We start from the raw sequence: 18,251 nt of genomic DNA, 5'->3' as shown, positions 1-18,251 counted from the left end.
AAGAAAAATATTACAACAATTTTAAACTAATTACACCTACTCTAAGCCCCCTAATAAAATAACAAAGCCCCCCAAAATAAAAAATTCCCTACCCTATTCTAAAATACAAATATTACAAGCTCTTTTACCTTACCAGCCCTGAACAGGGCCCTTTGCGGGGCATGCCCCAAGAATTTCAGCTCTTTTGCCTGTAAAAAAAAACATACAATACCCCCCCCCAACATTACAACCCACCACCCACATACCCCTAATCTAACCCAAACCCCCCTTAAATAAACCTAACACTACCCCCCTGATGATCTTCCTACCTTGTCTTCACCATGCCAGGTTCACCGATCCGTCCTGGCTCCAAGATCTTCATCCAACCCAAGCGGGGGCTAGACATCCACTGAAGAAGTCCAGAAGAGGGTCCAAAGTCTTCCTCCTATCCGGCAAGAAGAGGACATCCGGACCGGCAAACATCTTCTCCAAGCGGCATCTTCTATCTTCTTCCATCCGATGACGACCGGCTCCATCTTGAAGACCTCCAGCGCGGATCCATCCTCTTCTTCCGACGACTAGACGACGAATGACGGTTCCTTTAAGGGACGTCATCCAAGATGGCGTCCCTCGAATTCCGATTGGCTGATAGGATTCTATCAGCCAATCGGAATTAAGGTAGGAATTTTCTGATTGGCTGATGGAATCAGCCAATCAGAATATAGTTCAATCCGATTGGCTGATCCAATCAGCCAATCAGATTGAGCTCGCATTCTATTGGCTGATCGGAACAGCCAATAGAATGCGAGCTCAATCTGATTGGCTGATTGGATCAGCCAATCGGATTGAACTATATTCTGATTGGCTGATTCCATCAGCCAATCAGAAAATTCCTACCTTAATTCCGATTGGCTGATAGAATCCTATCAGCCAATCGGAATTCGAGGGACGCCATCTTGGATGACGTCCCTTAAAGGAACCGTCATTCGTCGTCTAGTCGTCGGAAGAAGAGGATGGATCCGCGCTGGAGGTCTTCAAGATGGAGCCGGTCGTCATCGGATGGAAGAAGATAGAAGATGCCGCTTGGAGAAGATGTTTGCCGGTCCGGATGTCCTCTTCTTGCCGGATAGGAGGAAGACTTTGGACCCTCTTCTGGACTTCTTCAGTGGATGTCTAGCCCCCGCTTGGGTTGGATGAAGATCTTGGAGCCAGGACGGATCGGTGAACCTGGCATGGTGAAGACAAGGTAGGAAGATCATCAGGGGGGTAGTGTTAGGTTTATTTAAGGGGGGTTTGGGTTAGATTAGGGGTATGTGGGTGGTGGGTTGTAATGTTGGGGGGGGGGTATTGTATGTTTTTTTTTACAGGCAAAAGAGCTGAAATTCTTGGGGCATGCCCCGCAAAGGGCCCTGTTCAGGGCTGGTAAGGTAAAAGAGCTTGTAATATTTGTAATTTAGAATAGGGTAGGGAATTTTTTATTTTGGGGGGCTTTGTTATTTTATTAGGGGGCTTAGAGTAGGTGTAATTAGTTTAAAATTGTTGTAATATTTTTCTTATGTTTGTAAATATTTTATTATTTTCTGTAACTTAGTTCTTTTTTATTTTTTGTACTTTAGATAGTTTATTTAATTGTATTTATTTGTAGCAATTGTGTTTAATTAATTTATTGATAGTGTAGTGTTAGGTTAATTGTAGGTAATTGTAGGTAGTTTATTTAATTATTTTATTGATAGGGTAGTGTTAGGTTTAATTATATCTTAGGTTAGGATTTATTTTACAGGTAAATTTGTTATTATTTTAACTAGGTAACTATTAAATAGTTCTTAACTATTTAATAGCTATTGTACCTGGTTAAAATAATTACAAAGTTGCCTGTAGAATAAATATTAATCCTAAAATAGCTATAATATAATTATAATTTATATTGTAGCTATATTAGGATTTATTTTACAGGTAAGTATTTAGCTTTAAATAGGAATCATTTATTTAATAAGAGTTAATTTATTTCGTTAGATAAAAATTATATTTAACTTAGGGGGGTGTTAGTGTTAGGGTTAGACTTAGCTTTAGGGGTTAATACATTTATTAGAATAGCGGTGAGCTCCGGTCGGCAGATTAGGGGTTAATAATTGAAGGTAGGTGTCGGCGATGTTAGGGAGGGCAGATTAAGGGTTAATACTATTTATGATAGGGTTAGTGAGGCGGATTAGGGGTTAATAACTTTATTATAGTAGCGCTCAGGTCCGCTCGGCAGATTAGGGGTTAATAAGTGTAGGCAGGTGTCGGCAACGTTGTGGGGGGCAGATTAGGGGTTAATAAATATAACATAGGGGTCGGCGATGTTAGGGCAGCAGATTAGGGGTACATAGGGATAACGTAGGTGGCGGCGGTTTACGGAGCGGCAGATTAGGGGTTAAAAGTGTAATGCAGGGGTCAGCGATAGCGGGGGCGGCAGATTAGGGGTTAATAAGTGTAAGGGTAGGGGTGTTTAGACTCGGGGTACATGTTAGAGTGTTAGGTGCAGACGTAGGAAGTGTTTCCCCATAGGAAACAATGGGGCTGCGTTAAGAGCTGAACGCTGCTTTTTTGCAGGTGTTAGGTTTTTTTTCAGCTCAAACAGCCCCATTGTTTCCTATGGGAGAATCGTGCACGAGCACGTTTTTGATGCCGGCCGCGTCCGTAAGCAACTCTGGTATCGAGAGTTGCATTTGCGGTAAATATGCTCTACGCTCCTTTTTTGGAGCCTAACGCAGCATTTGTTTGAACTCTCGATACCAGAGTTAATTTTATGGTGCGGCCAGAAAAAAACCCGCGGAGCGTTAACAGCCCTTTTACCGCCGAACTCTAAATCTAGGCCTAAGAATGGTATTGATGGGATACCCTCGTTGGGATAGATGAAGTTTCAAGTCTTCACTTTCCTTGATAAATTCAGTCATATCAGAACAGTTACGTTTTATGCAAATAAATTGTCCTTTCGCAATACCATATCTACAATGTTTAGGATGTAAACTTCTAGCATGGAGTAAAGTATTTGAACTTATCGGTTTTCTATATAAACTAGTAGTAACCATACATTTATCACCTGTAAGTCAAGATATGGAATGGTATTAGGTTCCCAAGAGTAAGTAAATTTAAGATTAATATCATTAAAATGTAAGTACTCTACGAAAGATTTGGCCTGTTCTGCAGGTCCAGACCACACAAAAATCAAATCATCAATGTATCGTTTTTACATAGAAATATAAGGCTTAAACTGATTCCTATCTCCAAAGACATGGGACAGCTCCCACCACCCCATAAAGAGGTTGGCGTAAGAGGGGGCAAATTTAGCCCCCATAGCTGCCCCCTGTCTCTGGAGATAGAAATCGCCATTAAACTGAAAAAAGAATTATGGTCAAGAAGAAATTACAGGACCGCAAGAACAAAGCGCTTAAGATCAGGGGAATAGGCAGTTAAAGTGTCCATCAAATGTTTAACAACAATGATGCCCAAAGTGTGAGGAATAGGGGTATATAAACCTACTACATCAACAGTTAGCCAAGATTCGCCTGATGACCAAGTAATATCATCTACTAAACAGAGGAGATGTTTAGTATCAATTAAAAGAAATGGCAGTAAATCCACCATTGGTTTCAAAAGGGTATCCACCCAATTAGAGAGGTACTCAAACAGAGACCCTATTCCAGCCACAATAGGTCTCCCTTTAACCATATCTAGGCTCTTATGGACCTTGGGAAATAAATGAAAAATAGGTATCACTGGGGATATTCAAGGCCATGATCTAGGATATCCCTTAACCGATGTTGTGGGGTCAGATGTAAGTTTGACATAAGAAATTCCATCACTCAACTGGCGATAAGCTTCTGTGTAATAATCAGATTTATTCATGATCACCACACTGCCGCCTTTGTCGGCCTGATGTATGACTAAATGATCTCTAGATCAGAGTTTTTCAATTGCATTTCTTTCATCTGTAGTAAGGTTAGAATATGTACTGTTAAACTGTTGGTTTTCAAATAGGGCAATCAAAACTTTTCTATGAAACTGTTCCAAAAATACACCTCTCGAGTGAGTGGGATAAAAATTAGATTTGGGGGAAAGCCCTATATGTCTGTCTTTAGATACATTTTGTACAACAGATTCAAATTCAAGTTGAAACAAGGATAAGGTATCAAGTGTAGTTTTGAAATCTGCGCCATACCTGATCTGACTCTGAGCAGCATTAACATCCCATATAGGTGCTTGGGTGTCTTAAAACAAAAAGTGCTTTTTCAGAGTGAGGTTACCGATAAAATGATTGACATCCAATATAGTCTCAAATAAATTAAGAAACAGATGGGACAAAACCCAAGCCATATCTAAGTACCTTAAATTCAGAATCAGTAAGTTTGTCACTAGATAGATTTATAACATCTATATATTGTATTTGTTTCTGTTGCGTGTCTGTATTAGTGAATATCCATTCCCTCTTCCTCTTCCCCCTTTTCTTGTTCCTTGTCCACTGCCTTTCCCTATGGCTCCCCTGTGAAAATCCTTCTGTGAGTCTATATTAGGTGTACTGGAATCTAGTCCAGTTGACACCGTCAGTAAGGGAGATTGATATGTAGATGGTACAGGGACAACTGGGGGTACATTAGAGGAGGGTCCGGCTAACTGATAAGTATGTACTGATGCATTGGTATAACTCTGAATATGATTTTTAGCCTTTTTGAGAATTGGTTTGTGTTTAGGTATTACAGATGTAATATTAGACATGTCAGGTGTGGGGATAGAAGAAGCACCCATGGCAGTTGAACAATTTTCATCGTCAGTTGAGTCATGTTCAGTGTCTGAAAAAGAGACTTGTCTTTTGTTATCCATATTGGGTGACCTTGATCTATTTCTACGTCTATTACGTCCGTAAGAGTTTTGGTATCTTTTTTTCTCAAATGTAGGCCATGGCCTCTAGTTATGAAGCCGTCTACTTTCCTGAATTCGCCGGCCCAATACTCTCGCCTAAGCTCGCCTACCATCGCTGCCGCAGACCTGAATACGTTCGCCAAAGTTATCAAGAAAGCTGTCAAGAAGCCGCGCACCAAGTACGGAGCGATGAGCAGCGGACTGTTGTTAACTGACAGTCATCGATCTCGCTGCTCAAGGGCTTATTCGCAGCTTTCTTGCTATACTGTCACTAAGCACCCACACTAAACTATACTGTTTTACCCCCTAAACCGCCGCTCCTGGACCCCGCCGCAACTCTAATAAATGTATTAACCCCTAAACCGCCGCTCCTGGACCTCGCCGCAACTCTAATAAATGTATTAACCCCTAAACCTAAGTCTAACACTAACACTAACACCCCCTAACTTTAATATTATTTTAATAAATCTACATAAAACTTACTATTATTAACTAAATTATTCCTATTTAAAAATAAATACCTGTAAAATAAATCCTAAGCTAGCTACAATATAACTAATAATTATATTGTAGATATTTTAGGATTTATATTTATTTTACAGGCAACTTTGTATTTATTTTAACCAGGTACAATAGTTATTAAATAGTTATTAACTATTTAATAACTACCTAGCTAAAATACTTACAAAATTACCTGTAAAAAAAATCAAAACCTAAGTTACAATTAAACCTAACACTACACTATCATTAAATTAATTAAATAAATTAACTACAATTACCTAAAATTAAATTAAATTAAATAAAATAAACTATAGTACAAAAAAAACCAAACACTAAATTACAGAAAAAAAAAAATACAAGACGTTTAAACTAATTACACCTAATCTAAGCCCCCCAATAAAATAATAAAGCCCCCCCAAAATAAAAAAATGCCCTACCCTATTCTAAATTACAAAGTAATCAGCTCTTTTACCAGCCCTTAAAAGGGCTTTTTGTGGGGCATTGCCCCAAAGTAATCAGCTCTTTTACCTTTTAAAAAAATACAACCCCCCCAACATTAAAACCCACCACCCACATACCCCTACTCTAACCCCCCCAATCCCCCCTTAAATAAACCTAACACTAACCCCCGAAGATCTCCCTATCTTGAGTCGTCTTCACTCAGCCGAGCTGAATTCTTCATCCAAGCGTGGCAAGAAGAGGTCCACCATCCGGTAGAAGTCTTCATCCATACGGTGTCTTCTATCTTCATCCAACCGCGGCTCCATCTTCCAGACCTCTGACGCGGAACATCCTGCTGGCCCGACGGACTAACGACGAATGAAGGTTCCTTTAAGGGACGTCATCCAAGATGGCGTCCCTCGAATTCCGATTGGCTGATTAGTCTGTTGTTCTTTGGTCCCCAACACAGTGCTCCGAGGTGTGTGCAGTCTGTTATGCCATGTTCGAGGCAGACCCATGCTTTCTGGTCATAATTTGAAAGTGTTGATTTCAAGTTTTATCTTAGATATAGTTGTTTTCAATAACCCATCTAATTTTAAATATTCAGAATGATCCACAAATTTATTAAAGTCTTTCTGTAACTCTGCAATTTTTTGCCTATGTATATCTAATACTTGTGTCTTATGTTCAATTAAAAGTTGGATAAGTCTTATGAAGCAGTCATTTAAGATAGCTTCCCATCTCTGTTTAAAGGTGGTATCATTAACTAAGAAATTGGGAAACTTCTTAATGCGCAACCGTCTAGGTATCATGTTGACAGAAACATATTTTTCTAATAAACGTTTATCCCACCAAGTTTTATATTCAGATAAGAACATTCTCCATTTTGAGGAAATATCACTGATAGTATAAGACCTGAGGTTAATGTCAAACAAATCCTCCAAAAAGGACGTGAAATGTCAAAATTTTCAATAGGCTCTAGTGAGAAAGGAACATGTGTTTCTAATGATTGCATGGTAAATGCTAATATATAACAAGCCTCCAAAGATAAGTTAATAAGGTATAGTAAGATACAATGCACACTGTAGAAAGTAAACCATGTAAGAGCACAATAACTTATATAGATATCAACAATTGACGTGTGTCCAGCTAAAGGAGAGATGATTAGTCAGTAAACTAAATGCAAAACCGCTGCACTCCTGAAACATTTGTATGATATCAATCACAAACCACTTGAATATAACATGTAGCATATATATAGTATGTATCGAAAAATGTCCCAAGTGTATTAAGTCCTGAACTGGAAAGCAGACATATAGTATATACTGTATGTATACCTTGAAAATATCCACTTTAAATCACTTGTGTAACATGTCAGGAAACCACTTTTAGGGATAAAGCAAGCTACACGATCGTGGTAGAAAATGTGGCAGAGTTATTGTGGAAGAAATTATTATATCTTAAACCGTTTTCAGAAAGTACCTGATTGGAAATCCTGGATTGAAATGTGTGAGTCACAATACTTCACTGACATGCCTCAAAAAACACTGGGATAAAGCAGACCTCAAAACTGCTATCAATGATCCCTTGCATCAGGTGTAAGAGGGTAGTTGCAGTAAGCAAACATATCCACAAACGCTGGGTATAATGCGCTACACGCTAATAAAGGCTGCCATAGAGCTACATGCCAAAGTTCCATCTAGATTTGCTCAGATCTTTGTGTGTTGCTCTTTCACACAAAGAAACTGGCTCCAAAGAGAGCTGAATGCCACAGCCAGTGGCCAGCTGGCCATATTCGGCATTGGTTGTTAAAGAAATCAGCAAAGGCACATCCCTACTAAGGTCTGATGTGGGATATAGGTAACTAAAATTAAAAGCAAAAAACAGGTTTTAACACATCAACCCTTCACAGTCTAGATGTTATTAATGCATCACTTCTAAGCATTTAACAAAACGTTTAGGGAAAATCATAAACAGCTAGAATGCTAACAGTTTAGTCCGTAATTAAGGGCATCACTGTACGTAAAAAAAATCTGCTGCGCCCCAACCCCAAGTCTTTTAGTTCATATTTGACTTATATTTCTCCAGAACTGGGGGGTCAGGTGCACAATGTGAGTCACACCCCCCCCCCCTCTAGGCAACTAGAGAGAATTGAGCTACTATATAATTATTAAAAAGAACCTTTGTAAAGCATATGAATGGGAAGGCATCATGTCACAGAACTACCCCTCTGCTGTCTGCCCAAAAAGCAACAGTCTACTTGAAAATTGTTATTGTTTAAATAGATAGATAATCCATTTATTACCCATTACCCAGTTTTACATAACGAACACTGTTATATTAATATTCTTTATACCTCTATAATTACGTGTATCTAAGCCTCTACATACTGCCCTTTATCTCAGTGCTTTTTACAATCTTGCATTTTAGCCAATCACTGCTGGTTCTTGTATAAACATTATCATTCTCCACAGGAGTTATCTATATGGCACACGTGAACTTGCACTGTCTGACTGTTGTGTAAGATTTAAAAAGCACTGAGATAAGGGACAGCCTGCTGGTGCTTAGAAACAGACAAGCTTAGAGGTTATAAAGTATTTTAATATAACAATGTTGGTTATGCAAAGCTAGGGAACGGGTAGTAAAGGCGTTATCTTTCTTTTTAAACAATAAAATAAAAATGAAAGTAGACTGTCCATTTAAGTAAGTTGACCTAGCCACAGGCCCAGTTGACCTAGGCTAAAATAAGTCCCAAGATGCATGACATTGCTACAGGTTTTTTTTTTTAAACTTTACCCACCAATGTCTGGTTTGTGCAACCCCCTTCAATTTGCACTTCTGAAATGTGTCCCCTTTTCTCATTTCCAACAGTTATCATAAGACATCCCAACTCTCCCTGAAGTTCATTCTAATAGCGGCTCCCTGACGCCTGCAAATGAAATGCAATCTCCCTAAAACTACAAGTATCATGATCCAACGTGGCCCAAATTCAGAATCAATGTTTCTTTAAGGAATGCCTTTAGGTGCGGTGACGTGTTGGGACGCAATGGAACCCTCAAAGCATGCATCAGTAACCCACTGATTTTAATAAAATAAAACAAAAATACTACCTTATTTACAGCACATAATTAAAATTTGTATTCTAAAATATTTAAGCATTCAACAAGCGTACGATCACTGGAAAATAGGTTTGTTGTATGTGGTTGTACGATAAAACTACTTTTGTTTTTAATGTGAGTTTAGTGGAAAGCTACTTTAATTCTCTATCTTATTTAGGATTTCCAGGTGTCCAGTATATAACCGTGGAGGGGGGGGGGGGGGAGGAGGAGAGCAGTACACAACACAGTAGCCGGTGAAGACACCTCCCTGAAATGAGTTTTTGCAGGTTGGGATGTCTGGTTATGCCAATGAAGTATGGAGGTACCGTTTTAAAATCTGCCCACTGATTGGCCTGTTAGTTTAGCATGAAAAGACCTGCAGGCTATCAGTATGCTGAAAGCGAATCTGTGAGAGGTTACACTACAGTATCAGTTTGCACATTAGTTGACAGAGCTCCCACGATGTAACAAATCATACCCCAGGTCAGCTTTATGACACTTCATTGTTTATTACCAGTTATTGTGAGTCCTGTGTTCAGCACATAATACCCCAAATCAAATCTATGGGACCCTGGTAAAATGGTTTAGAACTTCATTCCAGATCTATGACTCATTCATTTGCTAGGTATGAGTTTGCAATAAAACTTTCAAGACATAAAACCAGAGGCATTGCTTCCTTTAAAGGGATATTCAAAAGAATGATATTATAAAATAAAATGTTTAATTATGTGTAGTTAAAAAAACTTTGCAATATACTTTCATTATTTATTTTATCCCCTTTCTTGTAATTTAACTCTGAAAATTGTTGTTTTTTTAATTCCACTGAGTTTCTATAAAGTAATGGATGCTGCCATGGGGCCTATCTATCAAGTTCCAAAAGGAGCTTGATAGCCTGTGTTTCTGGCGAGTCTTCAGACTCGCTAGAAACAGCAGTTATGAAGCAGCGGTCACAAAGTCACAAAGACCGCTGCTCCATAACCTGTCCGCCTGCTCTGAGTAGGCGGACAGATATCGCCGAAAATCAACCCGATCGAATACGATCGGGTTGATTGACACCTCGCTGCTGGCGGCCCATTGGCCGCGAGTCTGCAGGGGGCGGTGTTGCACCAGCAGCTGTTGTGAGCTGCTGGTGCAATGATGAATACGGAGAGCGTATTGCATTCAGCAAGGTCTGGTGGACCTGATCCACACTGTTGGATAAGGTCCGCCAGACCTTGATAAATAAAGGCCAATGTCTAAACTTAAGTTTTACGCTTTTCTTACTGTCCTGCTGCAAATATTAAGGAAAATATATAAAACAGGCAATAAAACCAACTATTACAAACAAGGGGCAAAATTACATATACGGCGCAGGCTTCAGCTCAAGCGATGAAACCTGCGCCGTCCCGTAATTTTACCTCAAAAATCAGGGAATCCAATAAACACCGCTGGCAGTTCATAAAGTGCTATAAGTCGGATAACTAGCGATGTCCAAAAATGAGCGTAAATACACATTTCTGGAGCCGCTAGTGACTTACGGCACTTTAGAAACTGCCGGCGCCTATGAATAATAAAAAAAAAAACATATAAAATATCTCGTAAACTAACTGGCCTCCCAAAAATTAACCCAACACGTATAAAACCCCTATATCCGCCATCAAACCCGCATCAGAACTAATAAAAGTGTTAACCCCTAAACCGACAACCCCCCCACAACGCAATATGCCTAATTAAACTATTGACCCCTATAATTACCATTAAACCCACACCGCAAGTAATAACTAAAGTATTAACCCCTAAATCCGCCAAGCCCAAAATCGCAAGCTACCTAAAAAAAATGCTAACCCCCTAATCCGCCATTAACCCACAACACAATAAACCTATTAAATCTATTAACCCCTAAATGGCCAAAGCCCACAACGCAAACTACCTATTAAAACTATTAACCCCTAAACCGTGGGGGATTTTACTGTTAGGGGGACTTTGTGTATTTTGAATGTAAAAGAGCTGTTTACCTTAGGGGAAATGCCCTGCAAAAAGCCCTTTTAAGGGCTACTGGTAGTTTAGCATTAGATTAGGGGGTGTTTTTTTTTTTTTTTGGGGGGGGGTTATTTTCATAGGGATTAGGTATAATTTTTTTAAATTTGATAATATATGGCTAGATTACGAGTTTTGTGTTATGAGTGAAAAAGCAGTATTATGGGATATAACGCTGCTTTTTCACTACCACTGCTATTACGAGTCTTGTCAAAAAAGCTGTACCGCACACTTTTTTGGCCGTAACGCAAATTAATTTACGCAATTTGCGTAAAGTCTTTTTTCAATGGGACTTCAATAGCGCCAATATTACAATCTTGTTCTGGGAGGCCAAAAAGTGAGCGGTACAGTCTATACCACAAGATTCATAACGCAATCTAAAGTCAGTAGTTATGAGTTTCACGCTACAAAGCTGTAGCATAAAACTCATAACTAAAGTGCTAAAAAGTACACTAACACCCATAAACTACCTATTAACCCCTAAACCAAGGCCCTCCCGCATCGCAGACACTAAAATAAAATTATTAACCCCTAAACCGCCGCACTCCTGCCTTGCAAACACTAGTTAAATATTATTAACCCCTAATCTGCCGCCCCTAACTTTGCTGCCACCTACCTACATTTATTAACCCCTAATCTGCTGCCCCAACGTCGCCGCCACTGTGCTAAATTTATTAACCCCTAAACCTAAGTCTAACCCTAACCCTAACACCCCCTAACTTAAATATAATTAAAATATATCTAAATAAAACCTACTATCATTACCTAAAGTATTCATATTTAAAACTAAATACTTACCTATAAAATAAACCCTAAGCTAGCTACAATATAACTAATAGTTACATTGTATCTAGTATTTCACAGGCAAGTTTGTATTTATTTTAACTAGGTAGAATAGTTACTAAATAGTTATTAATTATTTACTAACTACCTAGCGAAAATAAATACAAACGTACCTGTGAAATAAAACCTTGCCTGCCTTACACTAAAACCTAACATTACAAAAAATAAAAAAAAAACTACCATTACAAAAAATAAAAAAACCTACCATTACATTTTTTTTTTTTCAAAATTATCCAAACAAATAAAGATTATTTCTATTCTAATACCCTTTTTAAAAAAAAACAAAAAAAAAAAAACACCCCAATAATAATAGTTTAGTTTAGTATATTTCGTTGTGGGGGGGCTTGCGGTCTAGGGGTTAATAGGTTTAGTATAGTGGCGGCGGTGTAGGGATTAATAACTAGGGAAAATAAATACAAATTTACCTGTAAAATAAAACCTAACCTGTTTTATACTAACACCTAACCTGTTTTATACTAACACCTAACTAATTAAATAAATTCCCTAAATTAAATACAATTCCCTAAATTAAAAAAAAAAACACTAAATTACACAAAATAAAAAAAGAAATTATCAAATATTTAAACTAATTAAACCTAATCTAATAGCCCTATCAAAATAAAAAAGCCCCCCCAAAATAAAAAAACTCTAGCATAAACTAAACTACCAATAGTGAAAAATAAAAGGTTTATAGGAAAAATATCAATTGTTACCCCACTAATGATAAAATACTATTAAGAATATATCAGGTACATTTTGTTATATACTGATCATGCAACAAATTGTGTGGGGGGTGCTCCTGTCCATAATGTAAATATGTAAAAAGGGGAGAGAGAAAGTGGACACACTGGGGAGCACTCAAAGAGAAAAAAACTCTTATAAATAATATAAATGAGAGCAGGAAGAGGGAGACCCTAACAGGAAAATGGATAAAACATAACTTTTAATAATCTAATTAAGTATAAGGTGTAAATGAGGTGCATTAATACTTAGATTAAAATCTGAGTGAATATCAGTAACCACGTAATGATCAAATAAATGTAACTAGTATAGTAGTTAGTAATGTAGTAGAACCACTATAAATCAACTGAAGTCAGCCACCTTAGAACCAAATACCGGTACAATCAGCCCAAAGTAGAGGTGTATCCTCACAATAGTTATTAAATAAATAAAGGTGTAGGTTCGAGAGTAGCCAGACATAAACAGGAGTAGCTGCAGACTGTAGTACCCATAGAGAACAAAGCACCAGAAGGATTAAATATATATTATAAAAAAGAGGAATGACCTTGTAATAATACACTAATAAAGGTGCCGGTTCTGAGGGGTAATGGTCTGCAGCAATACGAGTTCAAATTCGGACCAACCATTAAATCTAAAATTAGAACTATATAACAACATATAATTAACGTGTTGCCAACTCAGGAATAACGCCTAGGCGCTAAAAGATATGTTTTATCCATTTTCCTGTTAGGGTCTCCCTCTTTCTGCTCTCATTTATATTATAAAGAGTTTTTTTCTCTTTCAGTGCTCCCCAGTGTGTCCACTTTCTCTCTCCCCTTTTAACATAAACTACCAATAGCCCTTAAAAGGGCCTTTTGCGGGGCATTGCCCCAAAGAGATCAGCTCTTTTACGTGTAAATAAATATACAAACATCCCCCCAACAGTAAAACCCACCACCCACACAACCAACCCCCCAAATAAAATACTAACTAAAAAAACCTAAGCTCCCCATTGCCCTGAAAAGGGCATTTGGATGGGCATTGCCCTTAAAAGGGCATTTAGCTCTTTTTCAAAAGCCTAAACCCTAATCTAAAAATAAAACCCACCCAATAAACCCTTAAAAAAAAACTAACACTAACCCCTGAAGATCCACTTACAGTTTTGAAGACCGGACATCCATCCTCAACAAAGCCGGTAGAAGTCTTCATCCAAGCCGGCAGAAGTGGTCCTCCAGATGGGCAGAAGTTTTCATCCAGACGGCATCTTCTATCTTCATCCATCCGGCATGGAGTGGCTCCATCTTCAAGACATCCGGCGCGAAGCATCCTCTTCCATCGAAGTCTTCTTCCAGAATGAAGGTTCCTTTAAATGACGTCATCCAAGATGGTGTCCCTTGAATTCCGATTGGCTGATAGAATTCTATCATCCAATCGGAATTAAAGGTGAAAAAATCCTATTGGCTGATTGGATCAGCCAATAGGATTGAGCTTCAATCCTATTGGCTGATCCAATCAGCCAATAGGATTGAGCTCGCATTCTAGTGGCTGTTCCAATCACTTAAAGGAACTTAAAGGAAACTTCATTTGAGAAGAGCCGTCGTCAGAAGAGGATGCTCCGCGCCGGATTTCTTGAAGATGGAGCCGCTCCGCGCCGGATGGAGGAAGATAGAAGATGCTGTCTGGAAGAAGACTTCTGCCAGTCTGGAGGACCACTTCTTGCCGCTTTGATGAAGACTTCTCCCGGCTTCGTTGAGGACTTCTTGACGCTTAGATGAAGACTTCTCCCGGCTTCGTTGAGGATGGATGTCCGGTCTTCAAAAACTGTAAGTGGATCTTCAGGGGTTAGTATAAGGTTTTTTTAAGGGTTTATTGGGTGGGTTTTATTTTTAGCTTCGGGTTTGGGCGGAAAAAGAGCTAAATGCCCTTTTAAGGGCAATGCCCATAAAAATGCACTTTTCAGGGCAATGGGGTGCTTAGATTTTTTTAGTTAGGATTTAATTTGGGGGATTTGGTTGTGTGGGTGGTGGGTTTTACTGTTGGGGGTTGTTTGTATTTTTTTTTACAGGTAAAAAAGCTGATTTCTTTGGGGCAATGCCCCCCAAAAGGCCCTTTCAAGGGCCATTGGCAGTTTAGTTTAGGCTAGGGTTTTTTTATTTGGGGGGGGCTTTTTTATTTTGATAGGGCTATTACAGGGAGTGCAGAATTATTAGGCAAGTTGTATTTTTGAGGATTAATTTTATTATTGAACAACAACCATGTTCTCAATGAACCCAAAAAACTCATTAATATCAAAGCTGAATATTTTTGGAAGTAGTTTTTAGTTTGTTTTTAGTTTTAGCTATTTTAGGGGGATATCTGTGTGTGCAGGTGACTATTACTGTGCATAATTATTAGGAAACTTAACAAAAAACAAATATATACCCATTTCAATTATTTATTTTTACCAGTGAAACCAATATAACATCTCAACATTCACAAATATACATTTCTGACATTCAAAAACAAAACAAAAACAAATCAGTGACCAATATAGCCACCTTTCTTTGCAAGGACACTCAAAAGCCTGCCATCCATGGATTCTGTCAGTGTTTTGATCTGTTCACCATCAACATTGCGTGCAGCAGCAACCACAGCCTCCCAGACACTGTTCAGAGAGGTGTACTGTTTTCCCTCCTTGTAAATCTCACATTTGATGATGGACCACGGGTTCTCAATTGGGTTCAGATCAGGTGAACAAGGAGGCCATGTCATTAGATTTTCTTCTTTTATACCCTTTCTTGCCAGCCACGCTGTGGAGTACTTGGACGCGTGTGATGGAGCATTGTCCTGCATGAAAATCATGTTTTTCTTGAAGGATGCAGACTTCTTCCTGTACCACTGCTTGAAGAAGGTGTCTTCCAGAAACTGGCAGTAGGACTGGGAGTTGAGCCTGACTCCATCCTCAACCCGAAAAGGCCCCACAAGCTCATCTTTGGTGATACCAGCCCAAACCAGTACTCCACCTCCACCTTGCTGGCGTCTGAGTCGGACTGGAGCTCTCTGCCCTTTACCAATCCAGCCACGGGCCCATCCATCTGGCCCATCAAGACTCACTCTCATTTCATCAATCCATAAAACCTTAGAAAAATTAGTCTTGAGATATTTCTTGGCCCAGTCTTGATGTTTCAGCTTGTGTGTCTTGTTCAGTGGTGGTCGTCTTTCAGCCTTTCTTATCTTGGCCATGTTTCTGAGTATTGCACACCTTGTGCTTTTGGGCACTCCAGTGATGTTGCAGCTCTGAAATATGGCCAAACTGGTGGCAAGTGGCATCTTGGCAGCTGCACGCGTGACTTTTCTCAGTTCATGGGCAGTTATTTTGCGCCTTGGTTTTTCCACACGCTTCTTGCGACCCTGTTGACTATTTTGAATGAAACGCTTGATTGTTCGATGATCACGCTTCAGAAGCTTTGCAATTTTAAGAGTGCTGCATCCCTCTGCAAGATATCTCACTATTTTTTACTTTTCTGAGCCTGTCAAGTCCTTCTTTTGACCCATTTTGCCAAAGGAAAGGAAGTTGCCTAATAATTATGCACAACTGATATAGGGTGTTGATGTCATTAGACCACACCCCTTCTCATTACAGAGATGCACATCACCTAATATGCTTAATTGGTAGTAGGCTTTCGAGCCTATACAGCTTGGAGTAAGACAACATGCATAAAGAGGATGATGTGGTCAAAATACTCATTTGCCTAATAATTCTGCACTCCCTGTAGATTAGGTGTAATTAGTTTAAATATTTGATCTTTTTTTTTTTTTTCTGTAATTTAGTGTTTGTTTGTTTTTTTTGTAATTTAGTTAATTGTATTTAATAAATGTAATTGATTTAATTGTAGTGCAAGGTTAGGTTTTAGTGTAACTCAGGTTAGGTTTTATTTTACAGGTAAATTTGTATTTATTTTAGCTAGGTAGTTAGTAAATAGTTAATAACTATTTACTAACTAGTCTACCTAGTTAAAATAAATACAAACTTAGCTGTGAAATAAAAATAAAACCTAAGATAGATACAATGTAGGGTTTATTTTACAGGTATTTAGTTTTAAATAGGAATGATTTAGTTATTAATAGTAGGTTTTATTTAGATTTATTTTAAGTACATTAAAGTTAGAGGGAGTTAGGGTTAGGGTTAGACTTAGGGATAGGGGTTAATAACTTTAGTATAGTGGCGGCGACGTTGGGGGCAGAAGATTAGGGGTTAATAAATGTAGGTAGGTGGGGCCATGTTAGGGGCAGCAGATTAGGGGTTAATAAGTGTAATGTAGGTGGCGGTGACATTGGGGGCGGCAGATTAGGGGTTAATAAGTGTAGGTGGTTGGCGGCAACATTGGGGTGGCAGATTAGGGGTTAATAAGTATAATGTAGGTTGTGGCAATGTCAGGGGCGGCAGATTAGGGGTTAAGAAGTGTAGGTAGGTGGCAGCGATGTCGGGGATGGCAGATTAGGGGTTAATAACTGTATGTAGGTGGCGGCTGTGACGGGGCGGCAGATTAGGGGTTAATAAGTATAATGTATGTGGCGGCAGTGTCGAGTGCGGAATATTAGGGGTTAATAAGTGTAATGTAGGTGTTGGCGATGATGGGGACGGCAGATTAGGGGTGTTTAGACTCGGGGTTTATGTTAGGGTGTTAGTTGTAAACATAAATTTTCAATGGGGCTGCGTTACGGAGCTTTACGCTGCTTTATTGCATTGTGTTAGGCTTTTTTCAGCCGGCTCTCCCCAATGATGTCTATGGGGAAATCGTGCACAAGCACGTAAAACCAGCTCACCGCAGCGCTGGTATTGGAGTGTGGTATGGAGCTCAATTTTACTTTACGCTGCAATATTGCCTGCTAATGCCGAGTTTTTGAAAACCTTTAATAGCAGCGCTACAGGGAGGTGAGCGGTGACAATAACTTGCAAGTTAGCACTGAGCAGCTCTTACCGCAAAACTCGTAATCTAGCCGTTTATTAGTTATTGCGGTGGGGGATTGCGGTTGACAGGTAGATAGATATTGTGCATGCATTAGGTGTTAGTTTATATTTACAGGCAGTTACAGGAGTTACGGTGCTCCCATACTGCTGCAGCTGCCTTTGTGTGGTGAGGTGAAAATGGAGTAACATTTCTCCATTTTCGCCACGTAAGTCCTTTACGTGGCTGAATATTGGATACCGATTTGCGACGTGGTCCCATATTAGCTTATGGGAGTAAAAATTGCGGACGACGGGTGAAATATACGTGCCGCATTTATATGCAGCACTGTATATTAGATACCAAAACCGCGTAAAAACCGGTGTCGCCGGCTTTTGCGGGCAACGCCGCATATGTAATGGGGCCCAAGTTTGTGTGGGATTGTTTACAGGGCCGTACTGGGAAATTGGCCAGTCCTGGAAATTTTTGAAGACCGGCCCCAGCACACCCCCCTCCAGCCCAGCTAAACCAATCTCCCCAGCCGAGCCAAGCCACCCCCCATGCTCAGCCAATAACCCAGGCTGCGGCCGATTCCTTCCTCCACTCACAGCACTACTAACAAGCCAGTCACGGCTCCTAACTTAGGCTTGCGGCGTGGCCAGCCACCAGGCAGCTTGACTCTCGTCTTCCTCCCTGCTCACAGAGCACACACGTCACTCCTCTCTCCCTGTGGCGCAATGCTAATTATGAGTGGACCGGCCGGCCATCTTTGTAACATGTGAGCACTGTGCACTCAAGCAGCTCTGTGAATGGCCTCCCTCACAGT

This window comes from Bombina bombina, chromosome 2 (genome assembly GCF_027579735.1).
Source record: "Bombina bombina isolate aBomBom1 chromosome 2, aBomBom1.pri, whole genome shotgun sequence".
Lineage (NCBI taxonomy): Eukaryota > Metazoa > Chordata > Amphibia > Anura > Bombinatoridae > Bombina > Bombina bombina.
This window is presented reverse-complemented; position numbering follows the sequence as displayed.